Consider the following 13,818-nt stretch of genomic DNA (forward strand, 5'->3'; position numbering starts at 1 on the left):
CAGCTTCCTGTTCTCCTCCCCTCATTCCCAGAAAGCCAGGAAAAGGAAAAAAAAATCCTCTTACTTTTCCCTGAAATCTGAAACCTTTAATGTACACGTTGCTGTAAAGAGCCCAGATTTGGTTTTCGGATCCTTCCCCAGTGCAGGGATTAGGGATGGGGGGGAGACGGAGCCTGATCACTACCAGATGTTGGTCACTGCAGACCACAGGGCGGCCTTAACCCTTCCTGCGCTTTGTAGGATGACCGCTAAAATGGCGGTACTCGGCGTATCCACAAGAAGTGTACTTCTAAAGAAAAAATTATTATTTTGTTAGATCTGGATGGAGTGGCGAGGGGTCAGAACCCCTGGCAGGTTTTTATTGCTAAAATAAATAAAATAGTGCAGCGCAAAATTGATTCAAATAAAACCATAAACGGAATAAATGAGCAATATATATATATATGAGCACACTTACAAATCTGACTAACTGTGTAATTGAATATGCTCAAAAGCCATATAAATAAAGATACATATAATAAGTGTCAATACTAAACAATGTACAATTAAATGGGACAAAATAATCCGTATTAGTCACTTAAGTAGTGCCCTTCTAGTCCCAACAGCTTCACTCGGTGCTTGTGATAACGGAAGAAATGCGCACTCACTGGACGCGCAATAATAATGTGCGTTTATATATAATATCTTGATGTCATCAAGGTAGTCATCTGGGCTAGTAGGTAGAAAAGGCTCCCTCTCAAGGTGGATGGGTCCTGGGACTTTATATGTTGATGATCCAGGGGTGTCCAGAGTTCCCCTTAAGGGATAGTGGGTGCAGCTCACAGGGGTTAACAGGAGGCTCCCTCTCTGGAGGCAATGGACTGGTGCTGGGTGTCTAAAAGATTAATGCTCCCCAAAAGGGGGTCAAACCGGAAGAATGCCCATAGTGTAGTAGATAAAGTAAACATTTATTAATGAATAAAACAGGATGCATCCATAGGCAAGTGTTAAAAAACTATTTGGACTGACCGTCCCTGAATAAAGATGGCCGCCGGAGCTCCACGATGCTCCGACGGCATGACGTCACGGTGTGAGTAGGCTCATCCTTACGCGTTACATGCGCATGCACATCATCAGAGGAAGAAACCAGGTTTTTATTGCTTTCTGTGTCCCCATCTGGAATATTCACTCACTTTCAGGTCCCATCCACATTTGAGGGTGGCAGGACTTTGCGTTCCCACATGTTGTGTTTTTTGTGTGTGTGTTTTGGAGCATTTCCACTCGTCATGCAGAGAGCAGCTCATTCACTTACATAGGTTGCCCTACGTGCAACAAACACCCCATAGAAGCTGTTTTTGTGAAGCATAGGGTGCTCATTTATCTATCTATCTATCTATCCATTCAGTCATATCCGACCCTTGGAGATTGCATGGACCGTCACTCAAAAGCGACTTTTTCCATGAATTCTCTTAGCAATTATTTTACAGGGTAGGTTGCCAGGTCTTTCCCCAACCTCTACCATGCAGGAGATCCCTCATGGCCTGGGCTGAAACTAGGACAATTTAGACAGGAGCCAATTAACCTACCAGTATGTCTTTGGAGAGTGGGAGGAAACTGGAGTAGCTGGAGGAAACCCAGGGAGAACATGCAAACTCAATGCAGGAGGCGCCATGGTTGGGAATTGAACCCATGACCCAATTACTGCAAGGCAGAGGTGCTAACCACTAAGCCACTGTGCCGCCCTATGGATCATTCATAGTGTGCGGTAAAACACGTAGCAAAATGCTACAGGTGCTTGGGGTGCCATTAACAATCAATGGCACAGCACGCGTTTGCAGGGTGTTTCTGAGACGTGCGGCAAAACGTGCATTTTCTGTGGCGTTGCTGCATTTATTTATTATTTATTACAGGTACTTGTATATCGCCGTCAATTTATGCAGCACTTTACACATATATTGTACATTCACATCAGTCCCTAAGGGCTCGTTCACACTTGACTAATTTCTAACACTTGCCAAACGCCCCTATAGCATTTGATAGGCATTTGATAGGCGTTTGGGAAGCTCAAACGCTCCCCAAACACCCAATGTGTGGTTTTGAAGTGTTTGATAGGCGTTTGCCACGCGTTAAAACTGCACCACAAATGCCTATAATGAATTTTAAAGGTATTAATGCCTTGCAAACGCCCTGCAAATGCCTGCCAGGCATTTGAGGAGCTTCACCATAGTCTTGAATGGGAGACTTCAACTGCTCCTGACTAAATATGAGGTGTCAATTTTGCCGCAACGCTAACACTTCAGTGTGAACAGCACTGTGTGTTGCCATGTGTAGAATTTTCATAGGCATTTGAGAAGCGTTAAAAACGCTTCCCAAACGCCTGCTGACAAAGCTATTGGGAACGTAGCCTAACCTCAAGGGGCGTACAATCTAAGGTCCCTAACTCACATTCATACATACACAAACTAGGGCAGAGCTTGAAATTTCCACTTGCCTGCTCACCAATGGCAAGTGGAAATTATGGTGGGGGCGAGTGTGTCCCCCAGGGCCGTCTTGCTGAGCAGGCTTGGAGCTCAGGCCGGATCTGTCATTGGCACTGGGAGCCGTCAGACTGCTCAATAGCTGAGCGCAGTGAAAGCAAAGGAAGGAGTGTGTGCTGTGCTCTCTGCCTCCCCCTAGAGTGCAGTACCTGGCTCTGTGAGTGAACAACGAAGTACTGCAACTTTTTATGGGTGTGTGTGTGTGTGTATATGTTTGTGTGTGTCTGTGTATGCATGTACAATTGTACATGTGTCTGTGTGTATGTACATGTATGCGTGTCTGTACGTGCCGGTGTGTATGTACATGTCTGTATGTGTGTGTGTACATGTGTCTCTGTGCGTGTGTGTACATGTCTGTATGTGTGTGTACAGGTGTCTCTGTTTGTGTGTGTTTGTTGGTGGCAAGTAACTCTAAGGCCTGGCTAGTAGCTCAGGGCTTGAAATTTTAGGCCCTGTACTAATGCCAATTTAGACAGGAGCCGATTCACCTACAAGCGTGTCTTTGGAGTGTGGGAGGAAACCGGAGTACCTGGAGGAAACCCACGCAGGCACAGGGAGAACATGCAAACTGCTGCACGTTCCAGAAACACGATCGCAGGGCCAGTTCACACTACATGCATTTCAGTTGCTATTTTTCTGCATCCAAAATGCACAGAAAGTAGGTTATATGGTTGTCAATGCCATAGTGCACATCAGTGCTTGCAGTTCCAGTGCGTTCCGGTTGCAGAAAATAAAGTAGAACAGGCTGCATTTTTCCTGCACATAACTGTACTGGAACACGATAAAATGCATCTAAAACGCACTGGAACGCACATGTCTATATTTAATTGGGGAAAAAATGAACTGGAATGCATCAAAAACACACCTGGGCACATGAAAAACGCGTCAAAAATGCACATGCGGAAACGCATCCGGCACGCATCTGGACTGCATTTCTATGGTGTGAACCGGCCCTTAGGCCCCATTCACACTTAAGCAATTCCAAGTGTCACGAAGATCGTGGCAAAAATGCACGATGTACAGTACATTTGGATGCCATTTATCCTTAATGGCTCCCCAAACGCGGTGCGATTTTTGCACAATTGTCACATGACAAAACGCACATTGAAAAAAAAAAACAGCACCTGGCTCAGGACCAAAATTGGGTCCTTGAGCTTTTCTGCTATGACAGACAAGCACAGGGCAACCCATTCAAGTGAACACATGGAGTCACGGGGTACACGGAATCATATGAAAATCTCGCACAGAAAATCGCAAACGTTCGTCTTCAGCCGCACTGAAAAGTAAGAGAAACATTAACAGGAGCAAGATGGAAAATTTTTCTTGAATGTACACATTTCTAACAGTGAATGCGGTTTTCATTTGGTAAAGTCCATTTGTTCTAAAATCAGTTGTTAAAAGCAAACAAAATCTTTGAACTACTTTTAAAGTGTTACTAAACCCCCAACAGTACAATCAGTCTGTATATGCAGTAAAGCATGCTTGTTATACTCACTGTGGAACCTAAGGGGTTAATCCTCCGCATAGTCTAAACAGGCTGTTTGATCTTGTCTTCTCTGATCCAACCCTTCTCCTACTGTCCCCAATCCATCTGCTGATAGAAGAAAGCTGCACATGCTCATTTTGGTGAGTATTGTTAGAGAGTTTTTTTTCTCTTGAGAGTGTGATCAGCACACGGCCAATTAGCATTGTCCAGACAGAGGGTCAGGGGTCCTGCAGCCTCATAGGACATTCAGGGGAGAATGAATGCTCCAGCTACAAGCTTTAAACAGTGCTCAGCTGGACACTGATAGAAGCCACAAGACTGTTCTAACTTCTGATGAAAAAAGGTATTTAGCAGTTTGTTTACTAAAATAATTGCATTTCCATGTCCCGTGTACTGTTAGTGAATGCAGGGTCTGGGGAGACCGAATATAGTGAATGCAGGGTCCGGGGAGACCGGATATAGTGAATGCAGGGTCTGGGGAGACCGGATATAGTGAATGCAGGGTGTGGGGAGACCGGATATAGTGATTGCGGGGAGACCGGATATAGTGAATGCAGGGTGCGGGGAGACCGGATATAGTGAATGCAGGGTGCGGGGAGACCGGATATAGTGAATGCAGGGTGCGGGGAGACCGGATATAGTGAATGCAGGGTGCGGGGAGACCGGATATAGTGAATGCAGGGTGCGGGGAGACCGGATATAGTGAATGCAGGGTCTGGGGAGATCGGATATAGTGAATGCAGGGTCTGGGGAGATCGGATATAGTGAATGCAGGGTCCGGGGAGACTGGATATAGTGAATGCAGGGTTCGGGGAGACTGGATATAGTGAATGCAGGGTCCGGGGTGACCGGATATAGTGAATGCAGGGTCCTGGGAGACCGGATATAGTGAATGCAGGGTCCGGGGAGACTGGATATAGTGAATGCAGGGTCCGGGGTGACCGGATATAGTGAATGCAGGGTCATGGGTTTAGTAACACTTTAAAATGACTTTGGAATGTTCTAAGAATTTATGTTTGAAATCCTACTAATATATACCCATCTTAAAGCAGAACTGAAATTCAGTTGTAACAGGCAGGCTTTTATTGCACTGTTTCTTCTGCAGTAAAATGTCCCTGCTGGCTTGCTTGCTGTCTTCTCTGGCATTGTAAACTGAGCTGTGCATGCGTGGCTCAGCTAACAGAGCAGGGCCGTTCTCCCTGTGCTGAATGACAGCCTCCTGAGCATGTGTGATGTAATCCTGTGCCAGCCAATAAAGACGGTCAAAGACCGGTACACCGAGGAAGATGCTGGCGAGGGACCGTTGGTAAGGTGAATATTAACCCCCTTTAGTTCCACATTAAGAGCTTATGCTATTGCTGATATGAATATTTAAATGAAAGGTGTGCCTGCAAATACTTGCACTCACCGGCCACTTTATTAGGTACACCTTGCTAATGCCAAGAAAATATCCCCCACCACCAATACACCACCAGTCTGAACCGTTGATACAAGGCAGGATGGATCCATGCTTTCATGTTGTTTACACCAAATTCTGACCCTGTCATCTGAATGTCGCAGCAGCCAGCCTGCCCAATCTCCTCTAACATCAACAAGGCATTTTCATCCACACAACTGCCACTCACTGGATATTTTCTCTTTTTTTCAGAGCATTCTCTGCAAACCCTAGAGATCTGTCACCAACAACGATGCCACGTTCAAAGTCACTTAAATCCCCTTTCTTTCCCATTCTGATGCTCGGTTTGAACTTCAGCAAGTCGTCTTCACCACATCTAGATGCCTAAATGCATTGAGTTGCTGCCATGTGATTGGCTGATTAGCAATTTGTGTTACCAAGCAGTTGAACAGGTGTACCTAATAAAGTGGCCGGTTAGTGTCCTCCTTCTGCTGCCTGTACCACCGAATGCTGCTCCGGTCAAAAAGAATCTCTGATTGAATTCTATTCTAGAACCTTCAGGACCAGGGGTGAACTGACAACTCATGGGGCCCCCTGGCAATAGGAAATCATGGGGCCCCTGTGTCCTTGCCCACACTCAAACCACACCAAAAAAAGCCTATGAAAGGTACCAGGGGCATCTCATGGGGCCCCCTACTGACCCCGGGCCCTCAGGCAGTGCCCGAGTGTCTAAATGGTCAGTCCACCCCTGTTCAGGACTTCAGGTAAATGTCAGTCTTCTGTGTCCCTCGCAGCGCTAAATGGTTCCTCACACCAACTCCAATGTCACTTAGGACACATATCCAAACAAAGTGATGCAGGGGTCATCACTCAGTGGTTCCTCCTGGCCATATCCACGCAGGGGCGGACTGACCATTCGAGAACTCGGGCACTGCCCGAGGGCCCGGGGTCAGTAGAGGGCCCCAGGAAATGCCCCTGGTACCTTTTTTATAGGCTTTTTTTGAGTGTGGGCAAGGACACAGGGGCCCCATGATCCCCTATTGCCCGGGGGCCCCATGATCCCCTATTGCCCGGGGGCCCCATGAGTTGTCAGTCCGCCCCTGTATCCACGTCACTTAGGACAAAAAAACTGCAGGACTGCGGCAGGTATTTTGACACTGGGGGAAACTGACTAATAAATAAAAACTGACACTAATACAGTGATCAGTGCTAATAAAAAGTACTGACACTGTACTAATGGCACTGGGCAGGATGGGGTTAACATCTGAGGCGATCAAAGAGTTAACTCTGTGCTGTGTGTATTTTACCAGAGAGACATGCTGCTTTGTATGCTGTGCAGAGAAATACAAAGCAGCATGTCCTTGCTCACAGGAGAGAGACCTGTATTGTTTACACACAGGTCACTCCCGCCAGCTTTCCCCGGCGATCGCCAAGTGCCGGCCGGGAATCGCCAGCCGGGACCCGGTGACTGACATCTCTAGCTGCCAATAGTGGCACGGGTAGGGCGGCATGCGCACCCCTTACCTGGAAATGCAAATCACGTATGTATACGTGATTTTGCGCAGCCCTGCTGCCCTGTAGCAGTACTTCTACTATAGGGCGGCAGGCAAGCTGTTAAAGTGGTTGTATATCGGGCGGAGTGACCATTTGGAAACTCGGGCACTGCCCGAGGGCCCGGGGTCAGTAGGGGGCCCCATGAGATGCCCCTGGTACCTTTTTCATAGGCTTTTTTGAGTTTGGGCAAGGACACAGGGGCTCCATGATCCCCTATTGCCCGGGGGCCCCATGAGTTGTCAGTCCGCCCCTGTTGTATACATATACTCAGTGAAGTGACTGGCCACAGGTGATACACAAAGATGAAACAAATCCCCCTACATAAGTTGTACCTGTTTATTAGCAACACTCTTTCCTCTGCATTTGTTCAAAGTGCAGAATTTTTACACTCTGCAGAGCTCCGTGAGGAGAGTTCTATGAGCTGATTGGTGGAAGGAGACACACCGCCCTCCACACAGCACACAGGAACAGAGCTGAGGCTGTCAATCTGCTGGAGGTCCCTCCTCTGTCACCATTATTCTCTTGGTGTCAGGAAAACTTGTCAGAGGTGACTAATGCAGCTACCAGAGAAAGAAGACAGCAGACAGAAATGACACACTATAGAGGGATATGCTTTCATATTTCATTTCTGAGGTTTACAGTCACTTTACAATAATGTAGTACTGGGAGCCTGAGCAGCCAATCACCAGGCCTACATGTGGTCACATGGAGTCCAGGGGGGGTTGCTGAGTCCTGTGCAGTTAAAGTTGTGACTTGCAGCGGGGTGCTCTGGCAGTTGATCAGAGAGCAACTAAAAAAAGCAGCAAGTCCTATAAAAAACGTATTTTGCTCCATACTGGTAATGTCCAGGAATTCTTTCATGTCACCATTTACTTTACTTTCAAGACCATTGTAAAACTTGGCCCCCTACACATGAGATCTATGATGAGAGCTACCTCCCACAGTGCAGCTATTTCCTGGCACCCTAGGGACCAGAGGTCACATCCACTCTTTTTTTTGTGATCAAATAGCACCATATGTACCATGTAAATGGAAAGTTTTACAAGGCCAAGCTGTCCAACAAGAGTGATAGTGATAGGGGGTGATAGTATAACACTGCCAGGTCTGCTTACCAAAAAATAACTGTTGCTGCTACTGCGAAAAAACCCCGGGCAGTTTTAGAGTCTATCCCCAGCAGGGACGGACTGACCATTTGGAAACTCGGGCACTACCCGAGGGCCAGGGGTCTGTAGGGGGCCCCATGAGATGCCCCTGGTACCTTTTTTCATAGGCTTTTTTGAGTTTGGGCAAGGACACAGGGGCCCCATGATCCCCTATTGCCCGGGGCCCCATGAGTTGTCAGTCTGCCCCTGATCCCAAGCCATGTCACCTTTGCTGGGCAGCTTGAGTTACATATGTAAATGTTGGGAAAATATACATAACATGTGAAGCAGAAGAGGAATCCATATACTGATCACTGTCTTTACAGGTATTAACTATATACAGTTATCAGAATATTTTTTCAGGATTAGCTCACCGCACTCTTTGCAATCTGATTGTACAATTTCTTTTAGATTCACCAACAACTATGCATCTATGGGCCTGCCAGCCGGGATAAAATTTGATTAGGTAGATTAGGAAGGTCCTCATATTACATACTATAGTTTGGGTAAATCTAAAGTTGACTGTACGGTCAGATTAGTGACCCATAGAGGTAATTTAAAGTGTTACTAAACCTACGACAGTAAAATTAGTCTGTATATGCAATAAAGAATGCTTGGTATACTCACTGTGGAACCTAACCGGTTAATCCCCACATTGTGCAAAAAGGTTGTTTGATCCTGTCTTCTCTGATCCTCCCCTTCATCCACAGTCCTCAATCCATCTGCTGATAATACAGAGCCCTAGGAGTCACTCTGCACATGCTTAGTTTAGTGTGTATTGCTAGTGAGCTTTTTTTTTTGATGGGGGGAGGGTGCATGTGATCAGCAGACAGAGGGTCAGGGGTTATGCAGCCTCATAGGACAGTCAGAGCAGAATGAAAACTCCTCGTACAAGCTTTAACTAGTGCTCGGCTGGATACTGATGGAAGTCACGACTGCTATATGCTTCTGATGAGAAAAGGAATTTAGCAGTTTATATTTACTAAAATAATTGCATTTCCATGTTCTGTGTACTGTGGGAGACCAGATATAGTGAATGCAGGGTCCGGGGAGACCAGATATAGTGAATGCAGGATCCTGGGAGACCAGATATAGTGAATGCAGGGTCCGGGGAGACCAGATATAGTGAATGCAGGGTCCGGGGAGACCAGATATAGTGAATGCAGGGTCCGGGGAGACCAGATATAGTGAATGCAGGGTCCGGGGAGACCAGATATAGTGAATGCAGGGTATGGGGAGACCAGATATAATGTATGCAGGGTCCGGGGAGACCAGATATAGTGAATGCAGAGTCCTAAGAAATCAGATATAGTGAATGCAGAGTCCTGGGAGACCAGATATAGTGAATGCAGGGTCTAGGGAGACCAGATATAGTGACTGCAGGGTCTAGGGAGACAAGATATAGTGAATGCGGGGTCCTGGGAGACCAGATATAGTGAATGTGGGGTCCGGGGAGACCAGATATAGTGAATGCGGGGTCCGGGGAGACCAGATATAGTGAATGCGGGGTCCTGGGAGACCAGATATTGTGAATGCGGGGTCTTGGGTTTAGTAACACTTTAAGTAATTGCCACAACCAGCCTAATGCTGGCCATACAGAAAAGAGCTAAAGCTAAACACCAAGCAAATAGTAACATTCACCGATGAAATACATATAGGGGAGCTATTTTATCTGCCAAAGATTTTGTACATCTGTTCATCCAGTACTGAGAATTACACAGCTCTTCCACACCACACAGCACTGGCTGACAGGGCAGAAGATAGGATTTTTCTTTGCTGCTTGTGCTGCTTCTCCCTCCCCCAATCTGAGCTCTGCTACACAGTGGACTGTAAGAGGCTGATAATGGGTCCAATACAAAGCTGAATATGTGTTTTTATATATCTGCTAGTTTTAAAAATCAAAGTATGTAAAAAAGATAATAGAGTGAGTGCTAAATGCAGTATATGATATTAAAATTATATATATTCAAATGAATTAAAAGCAGCTGTAGGTAACAGTCCCAGAATCACAATTATTTTCACAATCACTAATGTTTTAGAAATAGCTTTAAAAATCGTTCATTCATAGTCTTTTACTAGAAAGCAGTTGTAGAACACACCAAAAAAAAAGATTGATTTTGGTTAAAGTCAACTGAATTTTTCACCAGGGCCAATCAATTCTCCTGAATAACAATTATAATTATTGATCAAACTGGCCATTAAGTACAATCATTTCTAAAAAGCTTAGCATTCATCAAAATAGTTGGTTTATTGAACAATTCTATCACTGTGCATTATTGGTTGTAGAAATGGGAGCACCTGATATAAACAGTCATATGGCTTGGTGGTTCACTTTTCAAAAAATTATTATTTGGTTAAGAACACCATATATAACCAACACATTTCAGGGGATAAAGCCTGCCCCCTCCATAGGGCTTACATGTTAAAAAAAAAAAAAAAAAAAAAGCCAAAATATAAAATCTGGTAGCTCATATCAATTAAATAGTAATAAATAAAATATCTCATCTGATAAAAGATGAACATTTCAAATGTAAACTAAAGCTCAGATAGTAGTAAATATTATAAATAACCCACAATAAGTGTCTGATAGAAAATGTGAAGCCTGTAAATCCATCCATATAATCACAATATATAAATAGAATAAATACAATTGTGTGAGATGATACTTTTGATAATGAAGATAAAATTAACATGAGAAAAAAAATTATCTTAAACACGAGGATCGTACCTCTGTATGGACAGAATATACTAGAAAGACTTGCTTAAGGCGTATTTGTGCTGTAGGAAAGCATGAGACCTTCTGAATTAGCCCATATTTAAGAGGAATTGAACTCGGGAAGTTGTGGCAAAAAAAAGTCAGAGATGACAAAGGATTAGTCACCAGTATTGCCTGTGGGTTCCCTGAAGCTGATCCTTTCCCATCATGACTGATGTACTGTTCCTGAATGGAGGTGGCCATCTGGTAGAGGCAGGTCTTTGTTTCCTGTATCATAGTTGCATTCCTGATGAGCGGTAGGTGAGGATGAGGAAATCTGCCCAGGTTCAATGTACAATCAACATTTAGAAAAGCTTTTTTTAGGTGGTTTTGGCTTTAGGAAAATTTTAGAAAAATAAAGCTAAAGCCCTCAGCTCCGTACAAATTGACCAGTTTCATAGTATAAATATGATATTTTGTGAGCTTCTTTAATTATATACCACAAACCATTGTCCTAAAGGTTAAATACAATGTCAAAACAGAGTGCACACAAACACAAAATCCCACTTTCTCTGAACCCTTAGATTGTAAGCTCCAAGGAGCACAGCCCTCCTGAGTCCTAACCCTCTTGTATTGAACTGTGTTGTTGCTGTATTGTCTCTCGTTGTATTGTAAAGAGCTGAGAAAACTGTTGGCGCTATATAAATCCTGTATAATAATAATAATAACCCCATCCCATCTACTTATCCCCAAATTAGTCCCAATAATTCAAAATATAGACTTCAGGTATGTATTTGATGGAAACTGGCTAACATCAAGACAGTAAATGAGGACTTAAATAGGTAGCAAATAGAAAGAGACAAGTCAGATTTTATCTTGCAATAAAATATAGAGTGTATTATTTGAGAGATAACAGCCACACAAATTGTCAGTGGCTGGGCAGGATGAAAGCAGCTTGGTAAAGGGGAGAGACACAGCAGTTTTTTTTTCTTGAATTAAACATGGTAGTGTATTATACTGTATATGAGTGTCTTCTATATAAGAGACAATAGCTACAAATAATTGTGAGTGTGGAGCAGGGGCGTCCCTAGGGTTGGTGTCACCTGGTGCGATAACACTTGGTGACGCCCCCTCCGATGATCCCCACAGAATGGAACGGATCTGTGAACTGAGCATAATGGAGTCCGATTCATTATGCTCCCCAATCCACAGATTTGATCCATCCTGCGGGGATCGTCGGCATGCAACCTATATGGGGTGACACCTGACCTGCTCCACAAAAAGGTAAGTTGTAAAGCAAGCCGACGATCCCCGCAGGATGGATCGAATCTGCAGATTGGGGAGCATAATGGATCGGACTCCGATCCATTATGCTCAATCTGCAGATCCGATCCATCCTGCGGGGATCGTCGGCTTGCTTTACAACTTACCTTTTAGTGGAGCTGGTCAGGTGTCACCCCGTGCGGTAGGTGTCACCCGGTGCGGCGCGCACCCCCCGCACCTGCCTAGGGATGCCACTGGTGTGGAGCACTAGAATAGGTCGCAAACATTTAGGCACAACGCTGGATTTTCCCAGGAGCAATCATTAGAAATTTGGCAGCTGAAGTCCAGCTGTGGGAATATTGGATGGCACCTTTACAGTGCCGAACCACCAGTAAGGCCAGAAGAGGTGGCAGGAATCCTTTTTTTTTTTTTTTTTTTATCAGAATGACACTTTAAAATTTAGTCTGTGAAATCAGCATCAGGAGCTCTGTAGTCATTGGTAATCCAAGACAAGTTCAGTTTGATACAGGTGAGTTGGTCCACACTGTCAGGAGGCAGGCAGATTCAACTCTCTCTAACAAAACTTTCAGCCAAGCTGGGAGAGGAGATGCGGAAAGTGAGGAGTGTGGGCCTTTTGCTGCCAACTCATTGTGTTTACTCATGCATGTGATACCCAAATGGCGGGTACTTTACCATGGAAGATGCTCTGCAAGGAGATGCTGCAGACCACAATGGTGCTGTTAGCAACCGATACCTTGATAAAGGTCCACACTGCACAGCTCAGTCAATTGGCCCTGGGGGTAGCACGTGGCCTGTAGCTGTGGGGTGCTTCTAGATCTTTTTGGATAGCTGCTCCCTCCAGTCCTCTGCAAGCTGTCCCTGCCTTGGATAAAATCTTCCCTTGCTGCTGTTCTGCCTCTTCCACAGGTCGTTTTTCCTAATTTTTCACATCCACAGATAGCCTGCCACCTCGTCATCCACCCTCTCCTCAACATATACCATATTGCCAAAAGTATACGGGCGCCTGCCTTTACGTGCACATGAACTTCAATGGCATCCCAGTCTTAGTCCGTAGGGTTCAATATTGAGTTGGCCCCGCCCTTTGCAGCTATAACAGCTTCAACTCTTCTGGGAAGGCTGTCCACAAAGTTTAGGAGTGTGTCTATGGGAATGTTTGACCGTTCTTCCTGAAGCGCATCTGTGAGGTCAGGCACCGATGTCAGATGAGAAGGCCTGGCTCCACTTTACACCACTGCATCCGACACTTTGCATTGACTTGGTGATAAAAGGCTTGGATGCAGCTGCTCAGCCATGGAAACCCATTCTATGAAGCTCTGTACACACTGTTGTGCTAATCTGAAAGCCACATGAAGTTTGGAGATCTTTAGCTATTGACTCTGCAGACCTTTCACAACTTCTGCGTACTGTGCACTTCAGCATGCTCTGACCTCGCATCTGTCACATGGCCTACCACTTCATGGCTGAATTGCTGTTGTTCCCAGACTTACTGCACAGGTGACAACCTATCACAGTACCACGCTTGAATTCACTGAGCTCCTGAGAGCGACCCATTCTTTCACAAATGTTTGTAGAAGCAGTCTGCATGCCTAGGTGCTTGATTTTATACACCTGTGGCCATGGAGGTGATTGGAACACCTGAATCCAATGATAATCTCAAGGCACCCCAATCTTTAAAATTCTGCACAATCTTAAGGCACCCCAATCTAAAATGTAAAAAACTATTCTACACACATATAGTACACCCA

The sequence above is a fragment of the Staurois parvus genome, unplaced genomic scaffold, assembly GCF_062004578.1.
Source record: "Staurois parvus isolate SC_StPar_1 unplaced genomic scaffold, SC_StPar_1.0 ptg000018l, whole genome shotgun sequence".
In the NCBI taxonomy this organism is placed as follows: Eukaryota; Metazoa; Chordata; class Amphibia; order Anura; family Ranidae; genus Staurois; species Staurois parvus.